General features: G+C 44.4%; 1 protein-coding gene across 1 annotated transcript in view; it reads right to left on the reverse strand.

Annotated features, from left to right (window-relative positions):
* The window catches only part of LOC308315049 (uncharacterized protein), a gene marked incomplete at both ends in the record, with an annotated part of 177,666 nt that overhangs the window by 153,683 nt on the left and 1,082 nt on the right, over positions 1-22,901 (reverse strand).

A 22,901-nucleotide genomic window follows, 5' to 3' on the forward strand; every position in this document is an offset into this window, starting at 1 on the left:
CAGGTCGTCCAATGATCCATGGGCTCAGGAGGTAGAGCAGGTCGTCCAATGATCCATGGGTCGGCGGTTCAAATCAGGCTCTATTCTTGTACACTTAAGTAAAGCCCTTGAGTAGGCTACATGTACTCAGTACTTTACACCACTGTGAAAACACCAACAGATAGCAACTGATAGGCAGGCAGGCACATCATTGAGGCCTATATATGATAACTGATAGGCAGGCAGGCACATCATTGAGGCCTATATACTGATAGGCAGGCAGGCAGGCACATCATTGAGGCCTATATACTGATAGGCAGGCAGGCACATCATTGAGGCCTATATACTGATAGGCAGGCAGGCACATCATTGAGGGCTATATACTGATAGGGCAGGCAGGCAGGCACATCATTGAGGCCTATATACTGATAGGCAGGCAGGCACATCATTGAGGCCTATTACTGATAGGCAGGCAGGCACATATTGAGGCCTATATACTGATAGGCAGGCAGGCACATCATTGAGGCCTATATACTGATAGGCAGGCAGGCACATCATTGAGGGCCTATATACTGATAGGCAGGCAGGCAGGCACATCATTGAGGCCTATATACTGATAGGCAGGCAGGCACATCATTGAGGCCTATATACTGATAGGCAGGCAGGCACATCATTGAGGCCTATATACTGATAGGCAGGCAGGCACATCATTAAGGCCTATATATGGGTTGAGCCCCTGCATGCCCAGAGCTTTTTTAGATGTATGTGATAATAGGATTCATGGCTCTCTCTTTCTATGAGCGCCCCCTCCCCCTCCTCGCTGTAGCTGCCACATCATCCATTTGAAAAGGGAAAGCCACTGCATTTAAATTACGATGCAGGCAGTTTACTGTAAGAGTCCACCAGGGGAAATGGAAGGAGACGGGGGAGAGGGGGGAGAGAGAGAGAGGGGGGGGGGAGAGAGAGAGGGGGGGGGAGAGAGAGAGAGAGGGGGGGAGAGAGAGAGAGGGGAGAGAGAGATAGAGAGGGTAGGGAAGAGAGGGAGAGGGGGGAGAGAGAGGGGGGAGAGAGAGAGAGAGATAGAGGGGGGGAGAGAGAGAGGGGGGGGAGAGAGAGAGGGGGGGGGGAGAGAGAGAGAGAGAGAGGGGAGAGAGAGAGGGGGGGAGAAGAGAGAGAGAGAGGGGAGGAGAGAGGGGGGGAGAGAGAGAGAGGGGGGAGAGAGAGAGAGAGAGGGAGAGTGGAGAGGGAGGGGTGAGAGAGAGGGAGAGGGGGGAGAGAGAGAGAGATAGAGGGGGGAGAGGAGAGAGGGGGAGAGAGAGAGGGGGAGAGAGAGGAGAGGGGGGGAGAGAGGGGGGTGAGAGAGATAGAGGGGTGAGAGAGAGGGGGGAGAGGGAGAGAGAGAGAGAGAGAGAGAGAGAGAGAGAGAGAGAGAGAGAAAAGTAGAAAGAGAGGTGGAGAAAAACATTGCCTAGAAATGGGATAAGAGAGAGGCAGGAGTTTAGTGTGAAGGAGACCAATAGAAATGAAGTGGAGGAAAGAGAAACAGTGATGTAAATGATGGAGGTAGAGGGCAGGGGTCAAGGACTCTTTGAATTAAGAGGTGCAAATATGGGAGGGAGAGAGAGAGAGAGAGAGAGAGAGAGAGAGAGAGAGAGAGAGAGAGAGAGAGGATCAACCATGTAAAGCAGGGGTGCTCAAAAGGTAGGCCTACAGTAGATCACGATCACAAAGACTATGTGGACTGTGCAGGTATTATTATTATATAGTCCTAAAAATATATAATGTAATATATATATATATATAAACGTGTGTAAACCCCTCTAGTCTTGGTGAAACCAAACAACCTGGCCCAGTTGCAACTGGATTGATTGATTGATTGATTGATTGAATACTCAATTAGTCCAAAGTGCAAACAGCACGAGGTACAGTCAGACATTTAAACTAAAAGGCCAACATAAAAATAATCCTGGGGACTTGTTTCCATTGTGGTCCTATCTATTCATTCATCAACATAGCATCAAAACAACACAATAATGTGTGTCATGAACAAATACAAAACACTAGTGACGATGTAGCATATCGGATTCAAAACACTAGTAACGATGTAGCATATCGGATTCAAAACACTAGTAACGATGTAGCATATCGGATTCAAAACACTAGTGACGATGGTAGCATATCGGATTCAAAACACTAGTAACGATGTAGCATATCCGATTCAAAACACTAGTAACGATGTTAGCATATCGGATTTCAAAACACTAGTGACGATGTAGCATATCGGATTCAAAACACTAGTGACGATGTAGCATATCCGATTCAAAACACTAGTAACGATTGTAGCATATCGGATTCAAAACACTAGTAACGATGTAGCATATCGGATTCAAAACACTAGTGACGATGTAGCATATCGGATTCAAAAACACTAGTAACGATGTAGCATATCGATTCAAAACACTAGTAACGATGTAGCATATCGGATTCAAAACACTAGTGACGATGTAGCATATCGGATTCAAAACACTAGTAACGATGTAGCATATCGGATTCAAAACACTAGTAACGATGTAGCATATCGGATTCAAAACACTAGTAACGATGTAGCATATCGGATTCAAAACACTAGTGACGATGTAGCATATCGGATTCAAAACACTAGTAACGATGTAGCATATCCGATTCAAAACACTAGTAACGATGTAGCATATCGGATTCAAAACACTAGTGACGATGTAGCATATCGGATTCAAAACACTAGTAACGATGTAGCATATCGGATTCAAAACACTAGTAACGATGTAGCATATCGGATTCAAAACACTAGTAACGATGTAGCATATCGGATTCAAAACACTAGTAACGATGTAGCATATCCGATTCAAAACACTAGTAACGATGTAGCATATCGGATTCAAAACAACTAGTGACGATTGTAGCATATCGGATTCAAAACACTAGTGACGATGTAGCATATCGGATTCAAAACACTAGTGACGATGTAGCATATCGGATTCAAAACACTAGTGACGATGTAGCATATCGGATTCAAAACACTAGTAACGATTGTAGCATATCCGATTCAAAACACTAGTAACGATGTAGCAATATCGGATTCAAAACACTAGTAACGATGTAGCATATCGGATTCAAAACAACTAGTAACGATGTAGCATATCGGATTCAAAACACTAGTAACGATGTAGCATATCGGATTCAAAACACTAGTGACGATGTAGCATATCGGATTCAAAACACTAGTGACGATGTAGCATATCGGATTCAAACACTAGTAACGATGTAGCATATCGGATTCAAAACACTAGTGACGATGTAGCATATGCGATTCAAAAACACTAGTGACGATGTAGCATATCGGATTCAAAACACTAGTAACGATGTAGCATATCCGATTCAAAACACTAGTGACGATGTAGCATATCCGATTCAAAACACTAGTAACGATGTAGCATATCCGATTCAAAACACTAGTGACGATGTAGCATATCCGATTCAAAACACTAGTAACGATGTAGCATATCGGATTCAAAACACTAGTGACGATGATTGATGTCACAATAATCATGTGACCGCTGTATAATCTGTATAATATTGGAATCGGTCAGAATCTGTATCGGCAGATATGACCCTGCAAATAATCGGAGATCGGATATCGGTCATAATCGTGCACCCCTACTATAGGGCCCTATCTTGCGCCACCCCTTACCTCCCTAAACTTATTTGCCATTTTTACTATTTGGAAAAACCTTTTAAAGTTAATAGCTACAAGCTGTAGATCGACTATATAGCTAGTCAGTCAGTCAGTGAGCGAGACACTCAGTGAGCGAGTCAGTCAGTCAGTCAGTCAGTCAGTCAGTCAGTCAGTGAGCAAGCGTCAGTGGGTTTAGTGAGCATGGAAGGAGACCAATAGAAGTGAAGTGGAGGAAAGAGAAACAGTGATGTAAATGATGGAGGTAGAGGGCAGGGGTCAAGGACTCTTTGAATTAAGGTGCAAACATGGGAGGGAGAGAGAGAGAGAGACACACAGACAGACAGACAGACAGACAGACAGACAGACAGACAGACAGACAGACAGACAGACAGACAGACAGACAGACAGACAGACAGACAGACAGACAGCCAGCCAGACAGACAGACAGACAGACAGACAGACACTCTCTCCTCTGCTTTTACAGATATCAGACAGGCCGAGGCAATCCCCAGAATGCTGCAGAGGGGCTGCATGCTGCCTTGGCTATTTACATGCAAATAGAGGCTCAACAATGCCCCCCCCCCCCCCCCCCTCTCTCCTCTTCCCCTTTCACCCCCTCTACTAAAGTCTCCTCCTCCTCTTTGTCCTGTCTTGCGTGCACTTTATCTTTCAGTCAGAGGTGCTCTTGTGAATGTGATTGTGATTCTGTGCGTGTGAGTGTGCGTGTAAGTGTGCGTGTGTGCACGGTGTCAGCGGTACACTGTCCCCTCCCACAACACTGCACTGAATGACAAGAACACCCTCATTATTTACTATGTGCTACACTGCGTGTTCGCGTGTGTGTGTGCGCTGCACACGCACACGCACACGCACACGCACACGCACACACACACACACACACACACACACACACACACATCTCTTTGTCTAAGTAAGGAGGTTCAACTTCTACCGTGAAGTTTTCAAGACAATGGGAGGTGTTTTTTACCCCCTTTCATTGAGACGTGAATACGTACAGTACATGCTACTGCTGCTTGTTTCTACAGTCATTTGCTATTGAATGAATTAAATTTGCTTTGATTAGAATTTTGCCTTTGTCTCCGAGAACTTGGGTAAGCAGGTGGATTTGCTTTGAGCGCACAAACAATGAAGTGTGACAACTGCAGGCTTTTGGCATCCGCATCGAATGGCTCACACATGTACAGTACATGTACATGTACACTGGCGTACAGTGACACTCGTATGCAGAACATTAGCATGGTGTTATAATGTCGCATGGAAGAGGGAGTTTACTACACTACTACACACAAAGAAAATATTGATTCTTGGATCAGCAGTTCTTTGGGGTGTTTGAGGTGCAGGAGCAATAAAAAAATAACCTGTTGAGCCTGTTTTTCAGATGAGATTAATCTCCTATAATGCCTCTACATTTCAGATGAGATTAATCTCCTATAATGCCTCTACATTTCAGATGAGATTAATCTCCTATAATGCCTCTACATTTCAGATGAGATTAATCTCCTATAATGCCTCTACATTTCAGATGAGATTAATCTCCTATAATGCCTCTACATTTCAGATGAGATTAATCTCCTATAATGCCTCTACATTTCAGATGAGATTAATCTCCTATAATGCCTCTACATTTCAGATGAGATTAATCTCCTATAATGCCTCTACATTTCAGATGAGATTAATCTCCTATAATGCCTCTACATTTCAGATGAGATTAATCTCCTATAATGCCTCTACATTTCAGATGAGATTAATCTCCTATAATGCCTCTACATTTCCACCATTTGACAAGCACCCAAAAGGTTCCCCCATGAATATGAGCCGAATAATTGAAGGATAAATACACATAAATACACAAGAATGAGGCTTGTTTCCATTGTGTACTTTTTGGAGGAAAGGGGGCAGGAAGCAATAATACAAGAACAATAATCTAAATGATTTAAAGTCATATTATTGGACAAGAAGCTTTTTTAATGAGAATTAAAATCAGAGGAACTGATCAACTTAAAGGACAACTTTAGTTTTTTTTCAACCAAGGTTCATGTTTTAGGTTGTTATTAGAGAAAGTAAAATATGTAGGGATTTTAGCTGTTTTTGACAGGGGGGCGGGGGCATTCGAGCATGGGGCTAAATATGTATTTCTTTACAAAATAAATTAGCGATTTATTTTTTTATAATTTACTATAGTCCTACTAGACCCCAAGAAATTTCATCTGACCCCCTGTCAAAAACAGCTCAAATCCCTAAAACGAAAGAAAGCAGAAAATGAAAAACAATTAACACTCATCTTTTACTGTCTCTAATAACAACCTAAAACATAAACCTTGATTGATAAAATGTGTCTATGAGGTGACACGTGGTGAGGTGGGCGTGTCCACATAAAAAGCATGATTTTAACTAATACTGTACACTTTTTGGAAAAAGTTCTTCCTCCTTATATCCTGCTACCCTAATAGACAGGGGTACATAAGCACATGGCCGTTTATCCAAGAGCTTTCTCCGACCGAACCACACTTTTACCAGACATCTCTATATGCAAAATAAATTCGCCACACTCCCAGAAAACATATAGACTACATTGCATTCGCCAAAAATGTCTTATTTACTGTTTAAATATTACTTTTCTGAAACACGCTATTCTTGCTCAACCTCTACAGCCTACGTCAGAATCGTCATGTTGGCGTCTACTACGCCAACTACGTTCACTTAATGGGGCCAGTCCTTCACAGTGACACACGCGTTAGATCAACCACGCGACCGGGATGGTTTCTACCCCTCAATGTCGTGCCTACTCTACACTGCCATCCGAAGGCCCCTCCCCCTTTCACTGCTCCTGTGTCGCCAACTACGTTCACTTAATGGGGCCAGTCATTCACAGTGACACACGCCTTAGATGAACCACGCGACCGGGATGGTTTCTACCCCTCAATGTCGTGCCTACTCTACACTGCCATCCCAAGTCCCCTCCCCCTTTCAGCGACTCGAACAGCAGCTCCGTCCGAGAGCCCACACAGCACTGCACAGCCCCACACATGTCACACACCCAAATGAATCGAATGAATGAATAAGGCGCTTATATCGCTTTTGCTCAGTGGATGGGACATTTACATTTAAAGCTATCGGATGGACGCGTGGATAACGGCATGGTTGTGTGCACTCGGAGGGAAAGGTTCCATATAGCTTCCATGCTAGCTGCTTCAGACACAGGGGAGGGGAGTGAGATTGCCCGCCTCACGGGACTCCAGTGCGAAATAGCGCTTATGCAACAATTACCCTAAAAACAACACCTCAACTCAATGTCATTGTGAATAAGAATTTCGAGCGAATAAATCATTTTTGGAAGGACACTTTCACCCAGTATGAAGCGAAATGTGGAAGCCGTGTGTGTCACACCAAAACGGGTGACCTATATAATCCTGTAACGCCGTGCATTCTGTGCTTGCGTGCGCATTTCCCAAATCTCAGTGATTTATCCACACATCGTGTGTGTGTGTGTGTGTGTGTGTATCACTACATTAGTTGCCTGTTCAAAACTAAACTACACTTTATGAAATCATTGTTGCAGCCTACACACATATATTCAGGCCCATTCAGAACACATTTCCCAAAAAATCTCTGATTTATCCACACATCGCTCTGTGTGTGTGTGTGTGTGTGTGTGTGTGTGTGTGTGTGTGTGTGTGGGTGTGTGGGTGGGCGTGTGTGTGTGTCGCGTCGCCCTCCAGCTGCAATTGCGAGTGTGCGCTGTGTGCAGGGCACACTACTGAGTTTAAAAACACAGCTGAAACATGAAGTGGAGTCTGTAACTCACGCAATTTCCTTCTTCCCATATTGCGCTGCAACGACACTGGGATGAGCCCGCCGAAGGCGGGCGAAATTCTAGTTATAATAATACCATCATGTTTTAGGGTGGAAAAAAATGATGGCACTCCATCTTTAAGGTTGGAACGTAAACTGAACTGAACTGCTGCCGACTATAGGAAAGATCATCATGTCTTTCCCACATAGCTGTTAAAATGGCAGGGCACAAAATCATTCAACTTTTGAAAAGTATAGTAACACAAAAGTGTGGCTTCTACATTGTTTCTGAATGGCCTTTCAAAGTGAAGCGATATAATGCGCCTATAATAGTTCATTTTCAATGAGACCTGCGTTTTCGTGCGGAGCACTGGGGAGCAGTCGCGGTGCGACAACGCAAGCGAATTTACGTGAGCGCGGCTCCGTGAATTTGTTGCGCGCGTGTTCGTTTTGTGCACACGCCCGCGACTCACCAGACTTGGATACTGTTTAGCTTTTTTTTTACGCTTGGGTTGTTGCACCCCTCTTGAGCAGACCTGGAGGAGACCTGTGTTGATCCAGGCAACAACGCCTGCGTTCCTTGCTTCCTATTTGAAAGGCCGTTAATGCTGTAAACCAAACACAATTTAAATTTAAATTGTCTCTCCTCCACTGTTGTTGTCTGCTAACCAGACACATAAGTAGTTCAGCACTTAGTTCTCTTTTCCAACTCTGGTTTATCTTCATGCGATCCTAATAAGGCTGAAACATTCGCAAAATCGAATGAATTGCGGTTCAGCTGACTTCATGTCATCAAAGTACAAGAAGAAGAAACGTGGACCTAAGATGCTACCCTGGGGAACGCCACATGATAGGGTTGGTGGCGAGGACAGGGTGCCGTTGGCACCACTTAATTGTTTTCATGCCCACCGAGTATAAGGATCTCACCCACTGAAGTGATACACTGTTAAAACCCCAAAAGACCCAAGTTTAACTCACTCTGTAGACTCTCTCTCTCTCTTCCTGTGTCATCTACTTTCTCTCCTGACTGTCACTTCTCTGTCCACCAACTCCCCCCCCCCCTCCAAAGTGTCTAACTCACACAGGGGGCCACACATGTATAGACCCGTTTCCCCTTCCTGTGAATGAAAGAGGAAGCATGAAGGAGGAGCAGGAGGCTGGGAGGGTGTAAAGGCTTCTCTCTGTCTTCTCTCTCTGTCCCCCCCGTCCCCCCCTCCCCGCTCAGACTGGACTGACGCCGCGGATATTCGCGGACCAACGCATCAACAACGGCAAGAGGCGCCGCCAGAACTATTCATGAGGGGGGTGTGTGTGTGTGTGGGGGCCACATAAGAGCTCAGTGTGTATATCGCACATTGCCTCTCACTCAGTCAATGAGTGGTGCTCTCAAAGGCGTCCCCGTTCATAAGTTACAACCCCAAACTTGTGCTAGTTTGTGCATGCGTGCGTGCGTGCGTGCGTGTGTGTGTGTGTGTGTGTGTGTGTGTGCCGCTCGCTGGCTCCCTCCGAGAAGACATTTGCCTCTCAATGGGTGCCCCACCTGGGCCTGAATGGAAGAGCGCTCCGAGTCTCGTATCAAAGTGCTGATTCTCTAACTTGCTTGAAAAGACGGAAAGTTGAACTCTCGTCTCTCGCCATCACAAGCGGCTCTCTGTTGCACTCCCGGGGGGGAACAAGACAACTTTGTCCCGACACCTGAACTTGTGTATACTAAAAGGACGCCGTGCATGAAATGAGGGTTAAAAAAAAGACAAAACGCCGTCTCCTGGCCTTTAGAAAGAGCTCAAACTTGGTCCCACAATGTTCCGAGTTGTGTGCGCTGTTGAGGAGGAGCGGAAAGATTGTCAGCGTGCCAGCCATGCCAGCAGATGGATTACTGAACAGGATTACCAGGCCCAGGAGGTCTAGAACACTGGGAACCCACCAAGAAAATGTTGCTTGTGCGTTCTCATCTCGCCTAGCATGGCCACAGTGGGACGTCTGGTCAATGTGTTTCAATGAGAAGGGGAAACTTTTTTTGTTGAAAAAAATAAAAATCTGCGTCCGTATGCGCATCTATGCGCGGTTGCGCACCCACTCCCAGTGGTGTAAAAAAAACTAAGTACATTTAATTAAATTAAATAATTGTGTACTTGAGTGTTGAGGTAGGCCTATTTCTACCGGTACTTTACTTACTTTACTTTACTCCACTACATCTCAGAGGCAAATATTATGCTTTTACACTACAGTTATTAACAACTTTAGTTACTGTACTTACTTCGGAGATTTTGATTTATTGCAAAACACACGAATAACTTTCAGCCCTATATATACTGTATATATTTCAGGTATTTGGAAGTAGCTGACATTGTGTTCCATGTTAATTGCTTAAAAACATAGCAATGTTGAATAGGTTATGCGGGGGCCAGCCTTTAAAAACATAGTGATGTTGAATAGATTATGGGGGCCAGCCTTTAAAAACATAGTGATGTTGAATAGATTATGGGGCCAGCCTTTAAAAACATAGTGATGTTGAATAGGTTATGGGGGACAGCCTTTAAAAACATAGTGATGTTGAATAGGTTATGGGGGCCAGCCTTTAAAAACATAGTGATGTTGAATAGGTTATGGAGGCCAGCCTTTAAAAACATAGTGATGTTGAATAGGTTATGGGGGCCAGCCTTTAAAATCATAGCTAATGTTGAATAGGTTATGGGGGCCAGCCTTTAAAATCATAGCTAATGTTGAATAGGTTATGGGGGCCAGCCTTTAAAAACATAGTGATGTTGAATAGATTATGGGGGCCAGCCTTTAAAAACATAGTGATGTTGAATAGGTTATGGGGGCCAGCCTTTAAAAACATATAGTGATGTTGAATAGGTTATGGGGGCCAGCCTTTAAAAACATAGTGATGTTGAATAGGTTATGGGGGCCAGCCTTTAAAAACATAGCTAATGTTGAATAGGTTATGGGGGCCAGCCTTTAAAAACATAGCTAATGTTGAATAGGTTATGGGGGCCAGCCTTTAAAAACATAGTGATGTTGAATAGGTTATGGGGGCCAGCCTTTAAAAACATAGTGATGTTGAATAGGTTATGGGGGCCAGCCTTTAAAAACATAGTGATGTTGAATAAGTTCAACATTAATTTGATCCCGACGACCTTTGCTGCATGTCAGTGACGTTACCCCATCACTGTCGCCATTTACGGTCAGCCTACTGTGTCTATCGGTAAAGGCCCCCCCAAAAGAAAAAAACAAAACAAATAAATACAATAAAAAATGTGACTCGTATGGTAATGTGCTGCATCCATTTTATGAACAGTTCAATCTCCAAAGAAGTTAAACTAGAGAATATACAGTAAACGACCTCATCATTATCTCTAAGTCTAAATGTGTTACTGTGACCTCCGACTGAATCTAGCAGAGCAGGTAGACATACTGTATAATACGAGTATATAGATTTTAGTTCCACAAGGTTCTCCATAATATTTATGATGATGAACTGCATTTTGTATTTTGTTAAAATTCCTTGTGGCTTCTACAATCCCCATGTTATGCCTGTATACTATTATCTCCATGCAGGCACAACAGAAAACTAATTTTATGAAATTGCGACTATTAAACTGATGACTTGTTATCGTCGCCATTAGGCTACAGCAGTGTTGTTAATTTGTTTGTTTGCGGCACAATGTGGCTGTTACTGAGTGGGCCATAATGAACTGTGGACCTTAAAACATTTTGGATCTAAACACAAGTTGCTCGAGTTAATTAATTGTACGAACACTGCCCGAGTTATGTTTTCATTGTTTAATCCACGTTTTCAATCAGTTTTAAGTCACTAGTCCTTACCCGTTCTGAATATATGAACAGCAAATATATTTATATATTTTTTATATATATATATATATATATATATATATATATATATATATATATATATATATAGAATATTAGTGGTCCATGACATGAAAATGATGTTTGACAGTCAGCAATAGTGTTGCTTATTGTAGATTAATTTTCGGATTTTCATAGACCTGGTTGCTTGTTTCCCTCTCAGTCAATGTGGCAACCCTGGTCAGTGCCGTGTTGACAATGTAGCTTAGCAGTTATCACAGAACAGCTAGGAGGAGCAGCCTTCTGGCGGCGCCGCGTCATGTTTAAAAGTATTTTGCGCAATTTATGTCCCCGAATGTATGGATATGGACTTATGGCTCCATCGCTGCCTCTTTCTTTAGTAGAAGTAGAAATGTAACGTGTTACACACACACACACACACACACACACACACACACACACACACCGACTCCTGGCCTGAGGGGGTTGGAGTGATGTAAAAACAATATTTTAACAGTGAAATACATCGGTAAAATGGGTAAAAAGTAGGCTAGGTTCATTCTGGGAGCGTGCAGATTTTGTTTTGCATGGAGAGATGTTCGCCAATAGTGTGGCTCGGTCGGAGATAGACGACAACGGCTGTGCTGTGTATTAGGAGACACACACACACACACACGCGGCGCCAAATTGTATAGGGCACATTTTGTTGTGTTGCAGCGGTAGCTAGAGGAAGCATGCCAGTGGGGTGACGGTGATAACGGTGGCCTGTGATGCAGGTGTCGCTATGGACGGAGGTGCAAGGTTAATTCACTAATAAATTCATTATTAATCATTAATGTGTGAAATGGGAAAAAGGGCTCCGTTAAGACCTCCATATAATTATGGTCCATGCCTGTGTGAAAAGTGGGAGTGATTCGTGCAGTTAATGATGAGATAAGGCGCTGTCAGTGACATTCATTCAGACAGACATTCAGACATTTGCTGAATTATTATTTAGATACGTGCAATCCACCAGACAGAATGGGATATGAGACGCGTTTTGATGACGGCATCCCAAAAAGATCCGTCGCTCTGGCGTGCAAAGGGATCCTCTTGATGGCTCAAACCAGACCCATATCTCATCATCATCCTCATAATTTTTCAACCGCTGTCGAGATCATGGATTCCACAATGCCACGCCAGACTTTCCGGTCCTTCATTGCCATCCCCAGTTCCAGCTTACTGATGTGTGTATGTGTCCCTAGGGATGACATCAGGGAACGACAGTTTTCTACCTCTGGTCTGCTTTGAGGCAGGATTCCAGAGAAGAAGGGAAGATATAACCTCATTGTCAGCTCTGTAGCAGTGGCCGGCAATATCTCACCGGATATATCGGATATACTGTATTTGGCCGATATCTCACCCCATCTTTCGCCCCCCTCACCCCCTATTTCTGTACACTTTATTCTATAATTATTTTTTTATGTTGTTTCTGTGTATTATGTGACTATGTTTCCTGTCAAATAGGCTATGTTGAGTTTCCCTGTGTATAATGGGAAAACCGTCAACGTCTGACTTGACATTCTTCTCCACAACAAAAAATGAATGAAAAAGAGGCCATGGGGAATCCTGCACGGTCTGCGGCTGCACTCCTGGAAAATGCCCACAGTCGGGAATGCTACTACAGTATGTCCCAATGGCCTTCATACTTTCAGTTACACTACAAAAACATGCCTTGTATGATGTACTCCCCTTCTCCCCTAGCTATAAGGCAGACTGAACCTTGCCATTATGTGCACAAAACCTCACAGACCACCTCCGCCCAAGAAGCCCCATGCCTGAAATGGTGAGGTAAAAAAAAGAGTAAAAGGTGAAACTTACAAAGAGCAGGTTGTACAGCATTTGGAAATCTATACATGTAAAATATTTGTTATTTCCATTATTTGGCCAAATTATTGTCACCACACACACTAGCACATAAACTCAAGCATCCAGCCTGTATTGCGGCGTAACCACTTATAACACTGATTTGCGCAGCTTTCAGTCACAAACTGGCGCACATGCTAATTTACTATCAATGGCTACACACTGGACAGAAAAGGCCACACAGCCATTCAACTCTAAAGTATTTTCTAGAAAGAGAAACGTTACAGAAAACAAATGTTACCACGGTACTTTGAAACTGTGTGGTAATTTTCAAAATGTCAATGCACATTCTGGATTGGAAGTGGGAACCCTGTAACATATACTGTAGGCCACGCTCCAGTCACTGGCTCACACTAAAGGTCCCAAATGTAAACACAGAGGTGGGGAAAACAGCCTTTTGTTTTAGTGCCCCAACCACGTGGAATGACCTACAGCTTAAATTAGAGATCTGCTCTCCCATAACATACGGTCAATTTAAATCTTTGATTGCAGACTTACCCCCAAGTGTCTGCAACTGTTTTTAAATATGCTATGTGCTATGTCACGCGATGATGAAATGTTACTGTTCTGTTCATTGCTATGAAATATTGTAGAATGTGTATCTCGACGACACTGCAAATGAGGATGACCTCAATGTCTTTCGAGAATGAATTATTTCAAACGATTAGTTAGACCTATCACACACACACACACAGGTGAGAGTGAGTGAAATTGAAACAGGCATAAACAAAACAGGGGAATCAATAATTGTAATCCTGTCGCCAGTAATCCGTTACTCTCTGACCTCAGTGAACGGTCTAATCTTAACATCTCAACGGAACAGCGACCTCCTTACGAACAGGCAGGGCGGTGTCGGGGGAAAACAGACAGCATTGATCATTGCTGCCACCCCGGTCCGGACAGGAGGCGAAGAGCCACGGACGGGTTCAGGGGCAACATGCTCTAGATGTTGACCTAAAGCTTTATGGTGCCCCATGCTGGGCTGGGGACTCTCCCAGGGATCCCTGGAGGCCCTGGGGGGGGGGGGGTCCTCTGAATGTGGGTCACAGGGAGCTCCCTGTGTGCACGTGTGCGTGTGCGTGTGCGTGTGCGTGTGCGTGTGTGTGTGTGTGTGAGAGAGAGAGTCTGCACCCAGACAGCCTTTGGGGTATAATAACGAGGAGTAGCCTACTATCTTTCAAAGCGCCCAGTGAAGTGTAAAGAGGACAAACACATGCACATCATACACACTGTGAACACATGTACGCTCGCGTGCGCAGACTGCACACACACGCACGCGCACACACACACACACACACACACACACACACACACACACACACACAAACAGATACAAACAAACAGATACCTGTCAGATATGACACAGACAGATACCTGTCCTACATAGACACGCAGAAATGTTTGCACACAAACACACCCATTGACACACAAAAACACATACACAGTCAAGTGTGAATGCTACATGGGTGCGCACGCACACGCGCGCACACACACACACACACACACACACACACACACACACACACACACACACAGTAAACTGTGCCCGTTCCACCTGGCACGCTCCTCACTGGATGATTCTAAACACATCTCTATGAAACAGACCTAAAGTTTGTACGCCGTTATGAGCATTTCATCATCTTACTTCTATAGTATATACTATGCGGTGTCACTGAGCAGTATGGGAGGGAGGTTTGAGGGTCTTTCTATTTTTGTCTTTAATTTTTTCCTTCCTTCCTTTTTATTTTTGTGTTTTCTATAAAAGAAAAATGTATTTCATATCATAATGTTTGTGTAACAATTTATAATCTGTTCTCAATCAAAACCTATTTGACAAAAAAATAAATAAACAGACCTAAAGTTCAGTTCCCTTCAGTAGCGTTTAAGTGTTTCGGCGTTGTCGGCTTCTTTGGTGCCTGGCAGGCCTTGTGTGTCTCACTCTATATGGCTGTGGGTGCGTCTCACACTTTGAAAAAAGCTAAATACAATCTCATGTGATCACGTTTTAAGTATGTATCATTCTAAACCTATCGTTGCCGCAGTTCCACACAACAGCCGACCGGTCGAAGAAATCACAGATTTTACGCATTAACCTCTTTGGTTTTATGACATTTCTGAGACCTATTCATGTCTCTGGAAGATGCTTCACACTCTGGCTTCTATAGAATCCAAAATGTCTGAAATCAGTCGTGGTGACTGAGAGCTTTAATCCATGCTCACATTGCTTGCAATATCTTCCTCAAAGCCACTCTGCATGCATGTCCGCATGGCATGCATCCATGTGACTGTACTGTGTACTAGGACATGAATACTGCATGCCGTTTCCTGAAGAACACAGCCGTGCATGCCAGGGCCCTGTGGAAGCAGCAGCCTGAAGAACACAGCCGTGCATGCCAGGGCCCTGTGGAAGCAGCAGCCTGAGTGCCACCGGTTCCTCACACGGTCACTGTGCCAAAGTGTCTCCTCCGCTATATAATGGAGCCTGAGTCTACACTCTGCTTGAACCCCGCTGTGCTTGTGTCTGGATGTATGTGTGTGCGTGTGTGTATGCATGCGTGCGTGCGTTCTCTCTGAGGATAAGATGATAGTCGCTTTCCTGGTAATGGCATATGTATGCCTGCAAACACACACACACACACACACACACACACACACACACACACACACACACACACACACACACACACACACACACACACACACACACACACACACACACACACACACACACACACACACACACACACACACACACACACACACACACACACACACACACACACACACACACACACACACACACAGGCCAATGCTCATGACTGCAAGGAGAATGTATTCAGTGCACCGGAAGAGTCATGATGTCTCACACTGGGCTAGGGTGGGGGAAGGCTGTTTGTCTGTGTGCATGTGTGCGTGCACGCGCACACGTGCGTGTGGGATGACCAAATACTATACTTTTTCTTTTTTTTTTGCATTTCCTTGTAGTTAAAAGGTGGGGGTCCTGCTCCTTGAATAATAATAATCCAGGCAGTGCACAGACAATGGCTCACGTCATTCAATATACAGCCCCACATGGCTTATTGTCAAACAGAGAGCACATGCACACGCACACGCACTGCACACGCATAGATATATACACACACGTACACAGAGATACAGTATATGTACACAGAGAGGTGTACATGCATGCACATGAGGTGCGCACATCACAGAACACACGCACACGCACACACACACACACACACACACACCCTTTGCAGAACTTGACATATGGTGCGCACAATTTCCCTCTCAATTTCAGATCCAACTCTCCCAGCGATGTCCTCATGCATGTGCAGGCAAATTGCCCCCCCCCCCACACTCCCTCCCCTCTCCTCTCCTCTCCTCTCCTCCCTGTCCCTTCCTTCCTTCATCCCTTCATCCCTTCCCCTCCCTCCCTCCCCAATTCGCTGGCTCTTCTCCGTGTATATTCCTCCTGAAAGTCATCTGCTCCGCTAAGCAGTAAGCAATGTCGCGGGCCGCTCGCACAAACCAGAATATACAAATGATTTGTGGCACCGGCGGCCCACTGGCGCCAGCCAGCCTAGATGGCCGTGTGTGTGTGTGTGTGTGTGTGTGTGTGTGTGGGGGGGGGGGCTTCAGAAGGGAACAGAAGGGGACAGGGGGAGTAATGTCACTTTCACCTTGTGTTTCTCTACCAAGCCCAATGATGGTCATTTCTCCCCATTTTCACAGCAAATTTGTTTCTGAGCGAAAGAAGAACGTGTGCGAGAGAGAGAGAGAGAGAGAGAGAGAGAGAGAGAGAGAAAGCATGCTCTGCAGAGAGGATATAGACTAGAGAGATGGTGCAAACAAGACAGAAGGAGGGAATGGGGGAGGGGTTGGAAGGTGGGGAAAGGGCGAGGGTGGAAGGAGAGAGGTGGAGTGTGAGTGTGTGTGTGAGTGAGTGCATGTGTGTGTGTGTGTGTGTGTGTGTGTGTGTGTGTGTGTGTGTGTGTGTGTGTGTGTGTGTGTGTGTGTGTGTGTGTGTGTGGTGGGAGGCGGGGCACAGAGAGAGAGAGAGAGAGAGAGAGAGAGAGAGAGAGAGAGAGAGAGAGAGAGAGAGCGCATCTGCACGGTGACCTTTTTCTGATCCAATCTCACTGATGAATCCTAATGAAGGATTTAATAAAATCACAGTTTACAATCTGTCTCTGCATCAAAGCGTGCAATCCAATTCAAAACACAGGGCCCCATCTACATTTCCAATATCGTTGCGAAGCCATCAACCAACCCCCGCCGCCCAGCCCCCCCGACCGACCCCCGGAAAGATAGGTGCGTACTTGCATATGTGTGAGTGTGTGTGCACGAGAGGGAAGAGAGAGTGAGAGAGAGAGAGAGAGAGAGAGAGAGAGAGATGGTCCAAAATAAATTGGCCAGGCTGCTCGCTGAGCGGCTGGCCCATTTGTTCCAGCTGCAGCTTAATGTCACAACTCGTCATATTCATTTGGCCTCCTAATGAGCCTAAAGTCAACAAGGTGCAGCACGAGAGACGGCCTTCTGGTCCCCTCTAAATAAACAGATACAGAGAGAGAGAGAGAGAGAGAGACATGCATGTACCGGTATATGACAACAAGACTGCACCCAACCGGACTGACAAATGCATGAAGATGGCCGTGTCCAACTGGATAATGGCCAACAACTGTACTGTATGGTTTGGTATGCCACAAGTTTACACATAAAGCGCACAAGCTCGGTACAACAATGCCAAATTATGAGTTTGGTTACATTTTGTACACTCTCTGAGTTACAAATGGATAAACAAATCAGTTTTTGGGGGGTTTTGTTTTTTTAAATGTGAGTTAAATGAACACTCCGGGTTTGATGGCGCATGCATGAGTATTGCATTATGTTACGTTATCAGGATAAGCCAAGACGGCAACGACCTTGGACATGACATTCTCCAGACAGAGTCCCGATGAGTCAAATGAAGAGAAGTGAAGACAAACAGACACACACAATGTGAAAGCACCAAAGGGGCTCGACGGTGGGTCACGGGCTGTAAATACTTAGCAACAGGGACATCTGCTGGTAGAAGGTTGCAAATACTGGCTGAACTTTAACCTGCCACATTTAATACACTGGGGGACACACAAAGGGAGGAGAAATAAACCGCATACAAAACAGGCAGCATTTCCATACAAATGACACAACACAGCACAGCACATCATACTCAAGCACACGCACACGCACGTGCACGCGCACACACACACACACACACACACACACACACACTACAAAACTGACTGATCTATACAATATGGATTTGAATCCGGTTTCCTGCTGAACTGCTGACATTTTTACCATTGAACTAATAGAGCCGTCGACTACCATTTTTCACTGACGAAAACTAAATGGAAACTACATTGCTGCTATGACTAAAACTAAGCTAAATGTATTTCAACCAACAGATCAAATCAAATAAGACAGCAAATGTTAGGAAGGGACTAGTGGACAAGAGATCCAGTATAAGTCATTTTACACTTGGTTGCTTGTTGAAAATAGCCGATTTACAAGCTCACAACGTGTCACGCTGCGACGCGTTTCAACAAGTGTAAAATTATGCCATTACGACGGCCCGACAAAATACAGTTTAGTCGACGAACTGTAGATTTAGTCGACTAAAATCTTATGACATTTAGTCGACTAAAACTAAAAACACTAAAACATTCCAGGTGACTAAAATATGACTAAAACCAAATGAAGACTACGACTAAACTAAAATAGAAATTTGCTGCCAAAAACAGGGGATAAAATGAATCTTGACCATCAGGTCAGACTTTGTGTCAGGTCCTGTCTACAAACATTTAAAGAATGAAGAGATGGGACTCAAAATGCAACCACCCTAAATGTATATTGTAGTAACATCCATTGGACAGAATTATATTTAATTCATTACAAAGTGAAGTTTTAAGTGAGTATGTGTGTGTATACATTATTGCACTCAATCAGTTTATACAACTTTTTTTTAATTAAAAAAAAGAAAAGTTTACTCCTTTTGCAGCACCACCATTATTAGCATACAGCGAACGGGACTCGAACCGATTTTGAATTGTGAATCGTTTTGAATTGTGAATCGTTTTGAATTGAGAATCGTTTTGAATTGAGAATAGTTTTGAATTGGGAATCGTTTTGAATTGAGAATCGTTTTGAATTGGGAATCGTTTTGAATTGGGAATCGTTTTGAATTGGGAATCGTTTTGAATTGAGAATCGTTTTGAATTGGGAATCGTTTTGAATTCAGAATAGTTTTGAATTGGGAATCGTTTTGAATTCAGAATAGTTTTGAATTCAGATCGTTTTGAATTGGGAATCGTTTTGAATTCAGAATAGTTTTGAATTCAGAATAGTTTTGAATTGGGAATTGTTTTGAATTGAGAATGGAAGGAGTTCAAGTATCTCGGGGTCTTGTTCACGAGTGAGGGGAGGACGGAGAAGGAGAACAGCCGGAGAATGGGAGCGGCAGGGGCGATATTGCAGTCGTTGTACCGCATTGTTGTGACGAAAAGAGAGTTGAGCCAGAAGGCAAAGCTCTCTGTCTACCGAGCAATCTTCGTTCCTACTCTCACCTATGGTCATGAAGTGTGGGTCATGACCGAAAGAATAAGGTTGCGAATACAAGCGGCCGAAATGAGTTTTCTTCGACGGGTCGCTGGCATCTCCCTTAGAGATAGGGTGAGAAGTTCAGTCAAACGAGAGAGACTCGGAGTAGAGTCGCTGCTTCTTCGCCCGGAAAGGAGCCAGCTTAGGTGGTTCAGGCATCTGGTTAGGATGCCTCTCGGGTGTCTCCCTAGGGAGGTCCTCGATGCACGTCCCACTGGGAGGAGACCCCGGGGCAGACCAAGGCGCAGTTGGAGGAAACACATCGACTCACTGGCCTTGGAACGTCTCGGGATCCCCCAGGAGGAAGGCACTAATGTTGCTCTGGAGAGGGAAGTCTGGAACACTATGGTGGAGCTCTTGCCCCCGCGACCCGACTGCGGATAAGCGGTTGAAGATGGATGGATGGATGGATGGATGTATCGTCGATATCAAAATATTCACACTCCTAGTATAATGAATATTATATACAAACAAGTTGCAATACATCATGTTTATGCTATTACGTGCTGTGTATTAAATACAGTAATTGTAATAATCATATTTATTTACTTATACTTGTGTATGTGTGTACATACACGTGCGCAATCGTGCATGCATGTGTTGATGCATTGACCTGACATGCATTGTAAATTCAAGAATAACAGAACTTGTAACATAAGGAGTAAAATTTGTACTTAGGTACAGCACTTAAGTAAATGTACTTAGTTACTCTCCACCACGGACAATCCGTAATATGCAATGTGAGGTTCCACAGAGGAGCAAGAGTGGATCCATTGATTGCACATGAGCTCTGCGGTGTCTATTCTATATACTGCAGCCCTATACATCTGAGCAGCTGTAATTTCTCCCTGATTAGACTTCAGATTGTAATTACCTCCACCCGCCACCCGTATATACGTGACTTTAAAGGGACTGCTTGTGCCAGAAAAGCAATCTACATGCAACGCCGCCATAAGCGTGTATATGCTGTGTAAATGTGAATGTTTAGATGCAGGATGTGCACTGCATTTTTGAGTGTGTGTGTGTGTGTGTGTGTGTGTGTGTGTCATTGTGACTTTGATTCCATGTTTTTGAGTGTGCATGTGTGTGCATGCGAACGTGCGCACATTCTCACACGGGTGTATGCGGGTACGTGTGTGTGTGTCTCCAGAAGGCCTGAGCTGATCAGAGTGTGGAGGGACAGCTGTGCTACAAATCAGAACCCATTTACTGGTGACAGACTCATTACAGCCTGCTCATCTAATAAAACACAATGCACATGGTCAAATACCATTCACTCCACACACACTCGTAATGCAGTCCACTGGGCACACACACACACACACACACAGTAAACTAAACCGAGTGTGTCAATTGGAATGAGTCGAGAATGAGTCGAGGCTTTGTGTGTGCGCTCATGCGTTTGTGCGTGCGTGCGTGTGTGGAGGAGGGGATAACCACTCCTAACGATATTTGCTAAAAGCAGAGTCGCAGTAAACACTCTCACACCTCTACTCACGGGTAGTTTTATGATAAGTGCACACACACACGCATGCACACACGCGTGTGCACATACACACACACACACACACACACACACACACACACGCACGCACGCGCAGGATATCCTTATTTATCTCACCGTCTCGTTCTTTGTCCACACAACTCCTTCACATGGTTGGTTGAACTTGAAACACACACATATTTATGCAATATACACAGGCTGTACAGTACAGTACTTTTTGTTTTTTTTATCTCAGGCCAGGCGGCTAACAGATGGCCGCCCCACCTAGAGCCAGGTCCTGCTGCAGGTTTCTTCTCGTTGCCAAGTGCTTACTCATGGGGGAACTGTTGGGACTCTGTAGCATATGGTCTTGACCTGCTCTATATGTCGTGCCATAAGAGACACTGACTTGAGATGACAGATATCAGCCAGTGTACAAACTAAGTGCTAGAAAGGAGGCACAGTCAGATGCAATGTTTTCTTGTGTGAATACAAACGTCCCATTTTCGTCGGCCAGCAATAGATATTTACAGGCGTATGTTTGATTCCACTGGCTAATATTAAATCAAAATGACATCGCTTTCCATTGTTATCCTTCATTGTCTCAGAGAAATTCCATGCTGTATTATAGAGCTCCCAGGAGGCTGGTTTTTCCTATTATTTCTACACATAATGCCCAAACTTCACGCAAATCGTTCACATGTCTATATAGTCATGTGATCAAGACGGATCTGTTTTCATAGTATATCCCGATCCGCTAATTCCGAACGTTGCTGCCCCACCTACTACCTGACCTGGCGGAGACATGTGCTGGCGGAGCACGTTTTTCTAGTTAATACTTTCTAGTTAATACTAATACTTGTGCATCAATCTTAGCGCTGATGATTGGCAGCTCTACCCACCACAGTCAGGCTGAAAGAATGCCTACAGGACATTCAATATTGGATGCACACAATTTTGTACAATTGAGCACACGAATGCACTCGGCAGAGAGCAGCAGGCACAGGACAACACCTGGACATCTCCACAGCTTGCCCATTTGGCCTCATGGCCGGGCATGCTAGAGGGAAAGGTCATGGGGTCACCACAATCAATAGGTTTTCCTCCTCGTGGGAGCTGGAATGTGCACAGTAAATTTCATGTAGATTTGCCCATTACTTTTCAGAACATGAAAGACAAACAGATGGCAGTGAAACTGAAAACATAAGCTCCTTGGCAGAGGTAATAAGACTGAGATTCTATTGTTTGGAACAGTCATTGCCCAGAGCCTGGATCAGTTATCCATAAGCCAGAAAACCTGGATCAGTTATCCATAAGCCAGAAAACTTGAGGCCATATGACAAACTAAACACGTCAGCTCGGCATTGAGCTTCCTCTAATAATGTAGTATTACATCCTAAAGCAAGCCCTTTCTGTCCTTCTCAGACTTGGAAGAGGGCTATCAATAACCCCCTGACTAAACTACTACAAATCTGTTTAGGTGAAATTCAGGGTTCCATCTCCCATCTAGAACTTGTATAAATGACTGTGGCTAGTTAGTTAGTGTGAGAGTGT

The sequence above is a fragment of the Protomyctophum bolini genome (assembly GCF_963924005.1).
Source record: "Protomyctophum bolini genome assembly, chromosome: 5".
NCBI lineage: Eukaryota > Metazoa > Chordata > Actinopteri > Myctophiformes > Myctophidae > Protomyctophum > Protomyctophum bolini.